Source organism: Gopherus flavomarginatus, chromosome 3, assembly GCF_025201925.1.
Source record: "Gopherus flavomarginatus isolate rGopFla2 chromosome 3, rGopFla2.mat.asm, whole genome shotgun sequence".
Lineage (NCBI taxonomy): Eukaryota > Metazoa > Chordata > Testudines > Testudinidae > Gopherus > Gopherus flavomarginatus.
The window spans coordinates 5,966,037-5,978,297 of NC_066619.1; positions in this window are offsets into that span (position 1 = coordinate 5,966,037).

The following is a 12,261-nucleotide window of genomic DNA, read 5'->3' on the forward strand; positions in this document are numbered from 1 at the left end:
AACCAGCGCAGAGTAAAGCGGAAGAATGACTTCTCGTGTCTTGTTTACAACACACCTCTTAATGCAACCCAGAATCACGTTTGCTTTTTTTGCAACAGTATCACACTGTTGACTCATATTAAGCTTGTGGTCTACTATGACCCCTAGATCTCTTTCTGCCATACTCCTTCCTAGACAGTCTCTTCCCATTTTGTATGTGTGAAACTGATTGTTCCTTCCTAGGTGGAGCACTTTGCATTTATCTTTATTGAACTTCATCCTGTTTACCTCAGACCATTTCTCCAATTTGTCCAGATCATTTTGAATTTTGACCCTGTCCTCCAAAGCAATTGCAATCCCTCCCAGTTTGGTATCGTCCGCAAACTTAATAAGCGTACTTTCTATGCCAACATCTAAATCGTTGATGAAGATATTGAACAGAGCCGGTCCCAAAACAGACCCCTGCGGAACCCCACTTGTTATACCTTTCCAGCAGAATTGGGAGCCATTAACAACTACTCTCTGAGTACGGTTATCCAGCCAGTTATGCACCCACCTTATAGTAGCCCCATCTAAATTGTACTTTCCTAGTTTATCTATAAGAATATCATGCGAGACTGTATCAAATGCCTTACTAAAGTCTAGGTATATCACATCCACCGCTTCTCCCTTATCCACAAGGCTCGTTATCCTATCAAAGAACGCTATCAGATTAGTTTGACACGATTTGTTCTTTACAAATCCATGCTGGCTATTCCCTATCACCTTACCACCTTCCAAGTGTTTGCAGATGATTTCTTTGATTACCTGCTCCATTATCTTCCCTGGCACAGAAGTTAAACTAACTGGTCTGTAGTTTCCTGGGTTGTTTTTATTTCCCTTTTTATAGATGGGCACTATATTTGCCCCCTTCCAGTCTTCTGGAATCTCCCTCGTCTCCCATGATTTCCCAAAGATAATAGCTAGAGGCTCAGATACCTCCTCTATTAACTCCTTGAGTATTCTAGGATGCATTTCATCAGGCCCTGGTGACTTGCAGGCATCTAACTTTTCTAAGTGATTTTTTACTTGCTCTTTTCTTATTTTCTCTTCTAAACCTACCCTCTTCCCGTAAGCATTCACTATACTAGACTTTCCTTCAGACTTCTCAGTGAAGACTGAAACAAAGAAGTCATTAAGCATCTCTGCCATTTCCAAGTCTCCCGTTACTGTTTCCCCCTCCTCATTGAGCAGTGGGCCTACCCTGTCCTTAGTCTTCCTCTTGCTTCTAATGTATTGATAAAAAGTCTTCTTGTTTCCCTTTATTCCCATAGCTAGTTTGAGTTCATTTTGTGCCTTTGCCTTTCTAATCTTGCCTCTGCATTCCTGTGTTATTTGCCTATATTCATCCTTCGTGATCTGACCTAGTTTCCATTTTTTATATGATGCCTTTTTATTTTGTAGGTCACGCAAGATCTCAAGGGTAAGCCAAGGTGGTCTTTTGCCACATTTTCTATCTTTCCTAACCATCGGAATAACTTGCTTTTGGGCCCTTAATAGCGTCCCTTTGAAAAACTGCCAACTTTCCTCAGTTGTTTTTCCCCTCAATCTTAATTCCCATGGGACCTTAGCTATCAGCTCTCTGAGCGTACCAAAATCAGCCTTCCTGAAATCCATTGTCTCTATTCTGCTATACTCCCTTCTACCCTTCCTTAGAATTGCAAATTCTATGATTTCATGATTACTTTCACCCAAGCTTCCTTCTACTTTCAAATTCTCAACAAGTTCCTCCCTATTTGTTAAAATCAAGTCTAGAACAGCTTCCCCCCAGTAGCTTTTTCAACTTTCTGAAATAAAAAGTTGTCTGCAATGCAGTCCAGGAACTTATTGGATAGTCTGTGCCCTGCGGTGTTATTTTCCCAACATATATCTGGATAGTTGAAGTCCTCCATCACCACCAAATCTTGGGCTTTGGATGATTTTGTTAGTTGTTTGAAAAAAGCCTCATCCACCTCTTCCACCTGATTAGGTGGCCTGTAGTAGACTCCTAGCACGACATCACCTGTGTTTTTTACCCCTTTTAGCCTAACCCAGAGACTCTCAACACTTCCGTCTCCTATGTCCATCTCCACTTCAGTCCAAGTGTGTACATTTTTAATATATAAGGCATTGGAGATATACCTATCTCATGGAACTGGAAGGGACCCTGAAAGGTCATTGAATCCAGCCCCCTGCCTTTGATATCAGGACCAAATACTGATTTTGCCCCAGATCCCTAAGTGACCCCCCTCCGGGGCTGAACTCACAACGCTGGGTTTAGCAGGCCAATGATCAAACCACTGAGTTATCCCTCCCCTCTAAATACAGTTACTTCAGTTCTGTCATAGCTATTAAGTGTGCCACTACTCTCAAGTTTAGGACAAATTTCATACAACCTTCATACAACTTTTTCCTCTTTGGTCCACAATTTTTGCCATTCCTTCCTAAGTTTTCTCTTTACCAAACTTTCGAAGTCCTATTTACTCAGAGGGATCTTTATAATCAGCCTCTCTCTTTAAACAAAAAAAAAACCCACACATTTTTCATGATTTATCTGTCATTTCATTGCCCTGATGTGCCAGCATCCATACTATTACTATGTGTATATCTAATTGTACTAGCTCCATAGCTGGGAACAATATTTCACTGATGAAGTCATTCCTGCTGTTCCAGGCTCTCTTTCCAACTGATAGGATACCAATCACGGTTGGTCATACATCCCGTATCCAGGTCAATGCCAACAGTCGGCTCGTCAGTTTGGCCATCACAATGACCATAAAACTGGATAGTCTAATAGATCTCTTAATTCCAAATTCAGGGATACAAAAGGCTGTTCCCTTCCCACTCTGCCTCCATTTGCCATGGATAAACTCATAAATCTTGGTTTTCATATTTGATGGTCTTGCTCTTTGTTTTATTGTATAATTCCAAATCCACAACTATCCAGCTATAGTTTCATTTCCCATGACTAAAGAGTTTAAATTTTTCTCAGACCGTCTTTTTCACCCATAAGAACAGTCATACTGGGTCAGACCAATGATCCATCTAGCCAGTATCCTGTCTTCTGCAAGTGGCATGCCAGGTGCTTCAGAGGGAACGAACAGAACTGCAACCTTCAAATGATCTATCCCCTGTCACCCATTTCCAGCTTCTGGCAAACAGAGGCCAAAGACACTTCAGAGCACGGTTTTGCATCACTGCCCATCTTGGCCAATAGCCATTGATGGACCTATCCTCCATTAATGTATCTAGTTCTTCAACCTAGTTATACTTTTGGCCTTCACAACATCCCATGGAAATGACTTCCATGCTGACTGTGCATTGTATGAAGAAATACTTCCTTATGTTTGTTTTAAACCTGCTGCCTATTAATTTCATTCGGTGAACCCTGGTTCTTGAGTTAAGTGAAGGAGTAAATAACGCTTCCTTACTCATTTATCTACACCAGTCATGATTTTATAGACCTCTATCATATCTCCTCTTAGTTGACTTTTTTCCAAGCTGAAAAGTCTGTCTTTTTAATTTGTCTTTATATGAAGGCTGTCCCATACCCGTAATCATTTATTTTGTCTTGACCTTTTCCAACTCTAATATATATCTTTTTTGAGATGGGGTGACCCAGACTGCACACAGTATTCAAGGTGTGGATGTACCATGGATTTATATACTTGGCTTGTGATATTTTCTGTCTTCTTATCTATCCCTTTCCTAATGGTTCTTAACATCGCTAGCTTTTTGGACTGCTGCTGCTGCACATTGAATGGATGTTTTGAGAGAATTATCCACAATGGCTCCAAGATCTATTTCCTGAGCGATAACAGCTAAGTTAGACCCCATCATTTTGTATGTATAGTTGGGATTATGTTTTCCAATGTGCATTATTTTATATTCATTAACATTGTATTTCATCTGTCATTTTGTCACCCAGATCCCTTTGAAATTTGTCAGATCCCTTTGAAATTCTTTGCAGTTAGTTTTGGACTTATCTATCTTGAGTAGTTTTGTATTATCTGCAGGCTTTGCTACCTCACTGTTTGCCCCTTTTTCCACATCATTTCTGAATATGTTGAACCACACTAGTCCCAGTACAGACCCGTGGGGGACTCAGCTATTTATCTCTCTCCACTGTGAAAACTGACCATTTATTCCTACCTTTTAGCCAGTTACTGATCCATGAGAAGACCCTTCCTCTTATTCCATGGCTGCTTACTTTGCTTAAGAGAGACCTTGTCAAAGGCTTTCTGAAAGTCCAGGTGCACTATATCAGCCTTATCCACATGCTTGTTGACCCCCTCAAAGCCTTCTAATAGATTGGTGAGGCATGATTTCCTTTTACAAAAGACACTTGCCCAATAAATCGTGTTCACTTTTGTGTCTGATAATTCTGTTCTTTACTATAGTTTCAACCAATTTGCCTGGTACTGAAGTCAGGCTTGCTGGCCTATAATTGCCAGGATCACCTCTGGAGCCTTTTTTGAAAATGAGTGCCACATTAGCTATCCTTCAGTCATGTGATACAAAGGCAAATTTAAATGATAGGTTACATACCACAGTTAATAGTTCTGCAATTTCATATTTGAATTCCTTCAGAACTCCTGAGTGAATCCCATCTGGTCCTGGTAATTTCTTACTGTTTAATTTATCCATTAGTTCTAAAACCTCTTCTATGGACACCTCAGTCCAGGACTGTTGATCTTCATGTCATTGTACCAGTAGCTCTTTTCCCTCACTGACATGCTCCTCCGTCTCCCGATTCCGCTGTGACTATGTTTTGGTAGCTGTCATAAACAGATAGCTAAGGGTTAATGTCTCTTTCAACTGAAGCACCTGACCAGAGGACCAATCAGGAAACTGGATTTTTTCAACTTTGGGTGGAGGGAATTGAGTGTCTGTGTCTTTGTTTTTTTTCTTTTGTCTGCCTGCCTGCTTTCTCTGAGCTTTGGAGAAGTAGTTCTATTTTCTAGTCTTCTGTTTCCAAGTGTAAGGACAAAGAGATCAGATAGTAAGTTATATGGTTTCTTTTCTTTGGTATTTGCATGAATATAAGTGCTGGAGTGCTTTGATTTGTATTCTTTTTGAATAAGGCTGTTTATTCAATATTCTTTTAAGCAATTGACCCTGTGTTGTATCATCTAATACAGAGAGAACATTTGTACTTATTTTTCTTTCTTTTTATATAAAGCTTTCTTTTAAGACCTGTTGGAGTTTTTCTTTACTTCAGGGAAATTGAGTCTGTACTCACCAGGGAATTGGGGGGAGGAAGAAATCAAGGGGAGATTTGTGTGTTGGATTGCTAGCCTGACTTTGCATTCCCTCTGGGGGAATAGGAAAGTACTTTTTGTTTCCAGGACTGGAAGCAGAGAGGGGGAGTCACTCTGTGTAGTTTCACAGAGCTTGTGTCTGTGTATCTCTCCAGGAGCATCTGGAGGGGGGAAGGGAAAAAGGATTATTTCCCTTTGTTGTGAGACTCAAGGGACTTGGGTCTTGGGGTCCCCAGGGAAGGTTTTTCAGAGGGACCAGAGTGCCCCAAAACACTCTAATTTTTTGGGTGGTGGCAGCAGGTACCAGGTCCAAGCTGGTAACTAAGCTTGGAGGTTTTCATGCTAACCCCCATATTTTGGACGCTAAGGTCCAAATCTGGGACTAAGGTTATTACAGCTTCTGCATAGGATATTTTGTAGGTAGTTTTAATTGTATCTCTCTAGCTCATTCTGCTGTCACACACACTTGATATGCAGCTTATTTCCATGATTGCCGCATTTTAGTTTTGTTTCATCCACACAGGGCTCAAACAAACATTCCCCTCCACACTTACCCCGTCTTCTTTACCCCTTACAGACAGCCGCCACCTGCCTAAGACCGAGACCTTTCTAACATCTCCAAGGGCCAGGATATATAGTTTAACCTAGAGGAGTAGATCTCTATTAGCCTTATCTGGTATTGAGATGACTGTGGATGGTTTTTGTATTCTTCCTGGCTCCTGCTAATTAATCATACAAATAGCACTTGGTCCTCACTATACCACTTTTCATTTCATCTGCAGCCTGGGGAACCCCATACCTTATCCCTTTGGCTTCCATCATACATTTAGGTAGCTGGAAAGTTACTTTAGTTTTCCCTAAAATCATAGGTTTAAGAAGTTTCTTAGCTTGTCCTTTATGTGCACATTCTACTAATAGATCTCCACCTTGCACTCTTTTAGCTCTTAATAGAGCTGATACTTCACCTAATCTAGCCCACTGTTTTCACAGGAGTCACATCTCATATCTTCAGCTATGAATTAGATAAAGAAGATATCAGTTCCCTTTCTTCCTCTTCCCCCCTCATCTGTTTGCTTCCTCTTCTTCTATCCTCCCACCCCCGCTTCCTACTCTGAAGCTATTCCTCATCCCTTGCTTCTCCTCCTTCATTTTCCAACATAACTACAAGCCTTTCCCCTCTCCATCTGTATTTCCAGCTCTGTTCAGCCACCCCAGAGTGCCAAGCCCCAGCTCTCAGCCAAACTAGCCAGGTACCACCCCAAGCCCCACCTCTCAAGCTCTCTTTCACCTTCAGTTTCCTGACTTTATACTAACCAGCCCACTCTGACCCTGCTGGGCTTCATGATTAGTTAAACCTGGTTCTCCTACCAGGTGCAGCCAGGTACCATAATTGGCCTCTCAGGCTCACTTGAATACCTTCAAGGGTCAGTGATGGATTAGCTACTAGGCCAATAGGGCCTGTGCACAGGGGCCCTGGAAAAATGGGTGCCCCCGCACCCTGGCCTGCTCACTCAGCACTCCTCCTGGGGAGTGGGGTCAGGACATAGGGGCTTGTCGTGCCCTGCTTGGCACTCCCTGACCCCGTACACCATCAGGAGTGCACAGTGGAGTGGGGCAAGCCCCTGTGCCCTGACCCCATTTCCCCAGCAGGAGCTCCAGGGAGGGGCAGGGCGAGGACTGCAAGGGGAAAGGGTGGGGAGGGGCCCCCACTTGCTCCAGCCCAGGGCTCCACAGAACCATAATCCGCCTCTGTGTGGGGTTTACACCCTATCACGAACATAAATCCCAAGTATTATTATAATATACGTGAATATCATCATTCATCGCCCACTTCTGCCATTCCATATCGTCAGTGCTATGGCGCCATCTAAAGAACGGTGAAAGACAAAGGATATATAAGAACAAAGTCCAGCCTTTCAAATCCTTTATGTCCTCTCCTGGAAGCAGCCGGGCTATGTCTACACAGGGCACCTTACAATGGTGTGTTTTTGCACAACCCAAATGACAAAAGTTTGAGTGACAAAAGTGCCAGTGTAGACACAGCATAACTCTTGGCTCTTTGAATCCAGCTCCTCCTTTTCCACTAGTGCCTCTTTGATGAAGCTGAAAGAGGAGAACAAGGATAACTCCAAGGCCTTGCCCTCACTAGAACATGACATCAAGTTAGAACGTGGACTCAAGGAGCTGTGTTAACTAACACGATGCTGACCACAACTTTGCAATCAGTATAGACAGGGATATATGGTGTCCAGCACTGTGTCAGTTGGTCATGGTTAATGCTCGCACCACATGCGAGGTAGGCAATATTATATCCATTTTATAGATGGGTAAACTGAGACACAGAGCAGTGACACTGCCCAAGGCTAGAATAGGGTGAAACACAGCAGCTTTTAAACAGCGCATGGCAATACTACCCAAACGATCTGGCTAGGAAGCAATGAACACTTGGCAGGAGATTTAAAACTACCAGGATCTCTTTTTAAGGTTAGAGAAAATAGAGTCGGAAACTGACTTACGTAAGACTACCATCAAGGAGTGGTAAAAAAAAAATGCAGGTCAAAATATGCTGAATCAGAGCTGTAATATTAGCTTCCTTGTAAAGGTCAGTGCACATACAGAATATAAACACTGGTACGGACCAAACAGATGCATTCTTCCCAATCATTGAAGCATGTTTCCCTGTGTTAATTCGTTAATTACTGCAGACCTGCTCCCACCTTACTCAAACAGTTGCCATTGCCCTGAAGACCCTGCTGAGCTAGATTGTAGACCAGGGTGATGTCAGTAGCTTCCCACTGCCATACACTGAGCTGATGTCCCCACAAAACTCAGAAGGCTCTGTGACCAGGATTTCTCTATCCTTAAAAGGCAGCACTATGTGGCTGCAGTCGGGAATGTGAGTGAACGGAGATCTTTAGGGAAAATCATTGATAAACTTCCAACTCTAGCGCTCGGTTTACATCAGGTTATATTGCTTTGCATTTTCAATGCTCTTTACAAAGGCAAGGACTAAAGACTGAGATTCTCCATGACATCCCCTCATGTGGACCGATGAGGCCTGGAGGCTGGCTCTGATTGAGCCAAACCCCTGACCTGGTAATTTTTCTAACATAGATCTGCTAATACAATTTCATCTTGGGCAGTCATTGTTTCCCAGGAGCAAGGTCCTCCTGTACTGGATACATTTACATTTTTATTTTATTTTTTATTTATTTTATTTAGCTGTATTAAAACACACACTGTTTACTTTGTGCCCAGCTTACCAAGTGAACCAGGTCGCTCTGTGTCTGTGACCTGGACTCTTCATTATTTACCCCTCTCCCAATTTTTGTGTCATCTTCAAACTTTCTCAGTGATGATTTTATATTTTCTTCCAGGTCATTGATAAAAATGATAAACAGGGTAGGCCCAAGAGCCACCCTGAAAGCTTGTTTCAGTCTGCCTGCAGACTCATTTTGTTCTCATTTCATGTTTAGGAGGTTCCCTCTGCAGGAATGCGAACTAGAAACTTACTTAAAAAAAAAATCTGAATGTGTCATGCAGGCCACATAGCTATATCATACAGGCTAAGTCTGGCCTATGGGCTATATGTTGGAGAAGCCTGAGTTAGCAATATCTCATTTGGGGCCTGTAGGTATTACTGTAATACAAATTAATAATAATTTTGTATGTGGAAAACTAGGTTCTTGTCTCATGGTGCCTTATCATAGGTTGTGAATAGGCCTGAATATTTTTCTGATTGGAAACACTTCCTCTAATATTTCCACAAATCGATTTTAGCAAAATCTAAGTGCAATATGGAAGGACTCATGCTCGAAAATGTGGATCTGGTTTGAAGACCTGGATTATAAACTCCCTGGAGTTTGGGTGGAGTTTGACTCTAAGGACCTGCTTTGGTTCACTATACAGAGAGGAGGCCATCTGAAAAAAATCCTATCTGATTAGCCTGTATGGAATTTTTGTCACCTCAAAATATCTGGCCAATGCTTATGTTATTAACGACCTAATTCTACAGTCAACTTGTGGAATTTGTTGCCATGGGATGTTGTGAAGGCCCAACGTATAATTGGGTTAAAAAAAGAACTAGATGAGTTCATGGATGATAGGTCCATCAATGGCTCTTAGCCAAAACAGGCTGGGATGCATCCCGATGCTCCAAGGTCCCTAAACCTCCAACTGCCAGAAGCTGGGACTGGATGACAGAAATTGTCCTGTTCTATTCATTTCCCCTGACTCTGAAGCATCTGGCACTAGCCATAGTCAGAAGTCAGGATGCAGGGCTAGACAGACCATTGGCCTGACGCAGTAGGTTGAGGCCCCATTGTGTTAGGGATTGTACAAACACCTAATAATAATAATGCCTTGCTCTCACCTAATGCTTTTCATCAGTAGGTCTCAAAGGACTTTACAAAGGAGGTCAATCTCATTATTTTACAGATGGGGAAACTGAGGCACAGAAAGCTGAAGTGACTTGCCCAAGGTCACCTAGCAGGGAAGCGGCAGAGACAGGAATAGAACCCAGGTTCCCTGTCCAGTGTTCTGTACACACGACAGTCCTGCCCCCCCCCAAGGTTATAATCTAAATAACCAATGGGTGGGACAGAAAACAACAAAATGACTAGGCCAAGCTTACGCTGCAGTTGATAGTAGAGATGGGCCTAGTACCAAGTTTTCTGACTCCCAGTCCTGGCTCCTATTCATCAGCACTCTAGAAGTTGGCACCCAGGGCAAACATGCTGCTTGCCTGCCCCTGGAACTGGTCCTTCATCTCTGGTAGTGCTGTTAGTGTCACAGCTCCAGTTTACAGATCCAAGCCATGGAGAAGTTAAGTGAGATATCCAAGGTCACCCAAAAAGCCAGCTGAAGTGCTGCTACTCGAACCCAGAGTCTCTGCCTCCTAGTTCTATATTCTATTCGCTGGAGCACAGGGCTTGGTTGGGCTCTTATGTCCAGAGGTGGTTAGATCTGGACTTTTATTTCAGTCTTTTCTCTAACCCAGAATGAATTCATTTTAACAGTGTATTTTCCCCCACTAAAAACCCATTGTGGGCAAATTGGACCAGATTGCACGGTGTGCTCCAGCCCTATTGAGAGTTTGCCAACTCAAGTCAGGCTGCTGCTGCTGCAGCCTTTCCTTTGTGCTCTCTGCAGGTTAGATATGGGATGTCTACCCACATTAATCATATAATGCCAGACTTTAATTCTGCTGAGTGGACTCTAATCCTGAGTTCCAGCTACATGGTATCAAATATGCAGTGATGGGCACAGTGTAACAACTGTATTTTTGTGACTCAAGCTTTGTATGCGTTAGAAACAATTCTTTCCCCTCTAATTTTAAACTTTTTGTGTGTTTCTATCATAATTTGAGATGGCCCAGGCTCAATCTCCTCAACTCAGAAATCTTACCTGACTCCCAATACTATAGCATCTGAACACTTCACAATCGTTACCGCATCTATTTTCACAATACTCCTCTGAGGAAAGGCAGTGTATTCCCATGTCGCAGATGGGGAACTAAGATGCAAAAGATAATGCACAGGGTATGTCTACACTGCAATAAAAACACTGTGGCACCAGGTCTCAGGCTAGGCCAATTGACTTGGGCTTGCAAAGCCTGTGCTGCTGAGATAATAATCGCAGCATAGTTGTTTGGGCTCTAACTGGAGCTTGGACTCTGAGATCCACTCACCTCGCAGGGTTTCAGATCCTGGGCTCCAGCCCAAGCCTGAATGTCTACACTGCAATTTCTAGCCCAGCAGCCTGAACCCTGCGAGCCTGAGCCAGCTGACCTGGGTCAGCCACAGCCAGGAGTCTTTGATTGCAGTGTAGACATACCCAGAAAGGCTAAGGAACTTACCCAGGATCACACAGGAAGTTTCTGGTAGAGCAAAGAATTAAAACCAGGTCTCCTAGGCTAGGACCTAACAACTGAGCCATCCTTCCTCTCTGTGCTTGGAATTCTGGGAGGCATTTTGGATCTGAGATGCCAAAATCAAACCCACTGCTATGGGGTCACATATAGCTTCTAGTCCAGTTTAGATGCAAAACCAGAAAAGTCCTGTTTCCTGGATCCAGTTTAGATATTGCCCAGAATGGTGAAAATCTTGCCAATTGCAGCTGATCTTGCAAGATTCCTATACAGTATATGGCCAAGATCTCATAAGACTTTCTGGTAAGAATTTGGCACCATCCACTATGAACCCAACCTGATGCCTTTGTTTAGCACCAAACCTGAACCTTACCTAACCTCTGGATACAAATGCCTCCCATATCACATAACAGATTATACTGAATTGAAAATCTGAGTCCAATACATTTGTTAGCCCATGTTGTAAACATTCTTTTCTCTTGAAAATCTGATGAAAATGATTGAGGCCTAGTATGTGTCATAAATCTGGTTTGCAGGATCTCACCTGGATTAAATTAGGGGCCCCTGTGGGTAATTCCAGGTGGTTCTCTGGATATGTCTACACAGCAAAAAAAACAAAAATCCACAGCAGCAATTCTGAGCCCAGGTCAACTGACTTTGGCTCATGTTATGGGGCTAAAAGTAGCAGTGTAAATGTTAAACTTGGCGAGGCAGGTGGGTCTCAGAACCCAAGTGGAACATCTACATTGCTATTTTCAGCCCTGTAGCCCTGAGACCCATGAGCCCAAATCAGTAACCCCGGGCTCTGCCACTTGCTGCCATGAGTGTTCTTTTGCAGTATAGACATACTCTTTCTGGTCCCAAATAACAACTAAATTTTAGCTTGAAGCAAACAGGTGAGGCTATACACAGGATCGCCAACTCCAAGCATTAACAAATCATGTTGGGCTCCCAAAATCACAATATTGATTTAAAAATCATGAGGTTCTTTTTCTTTGCCTTTTGAACCTTTATTAGGGTGACTTGGTTCACATTTTCAGCCTTTTTTGTGCAACTGTGAAGGCTAGGAACCTGCTTGCTTGCTTTTCTTAAAGGAAACCTGAGAGTCCCATGTAATCACTTGCCTCCAGGAAC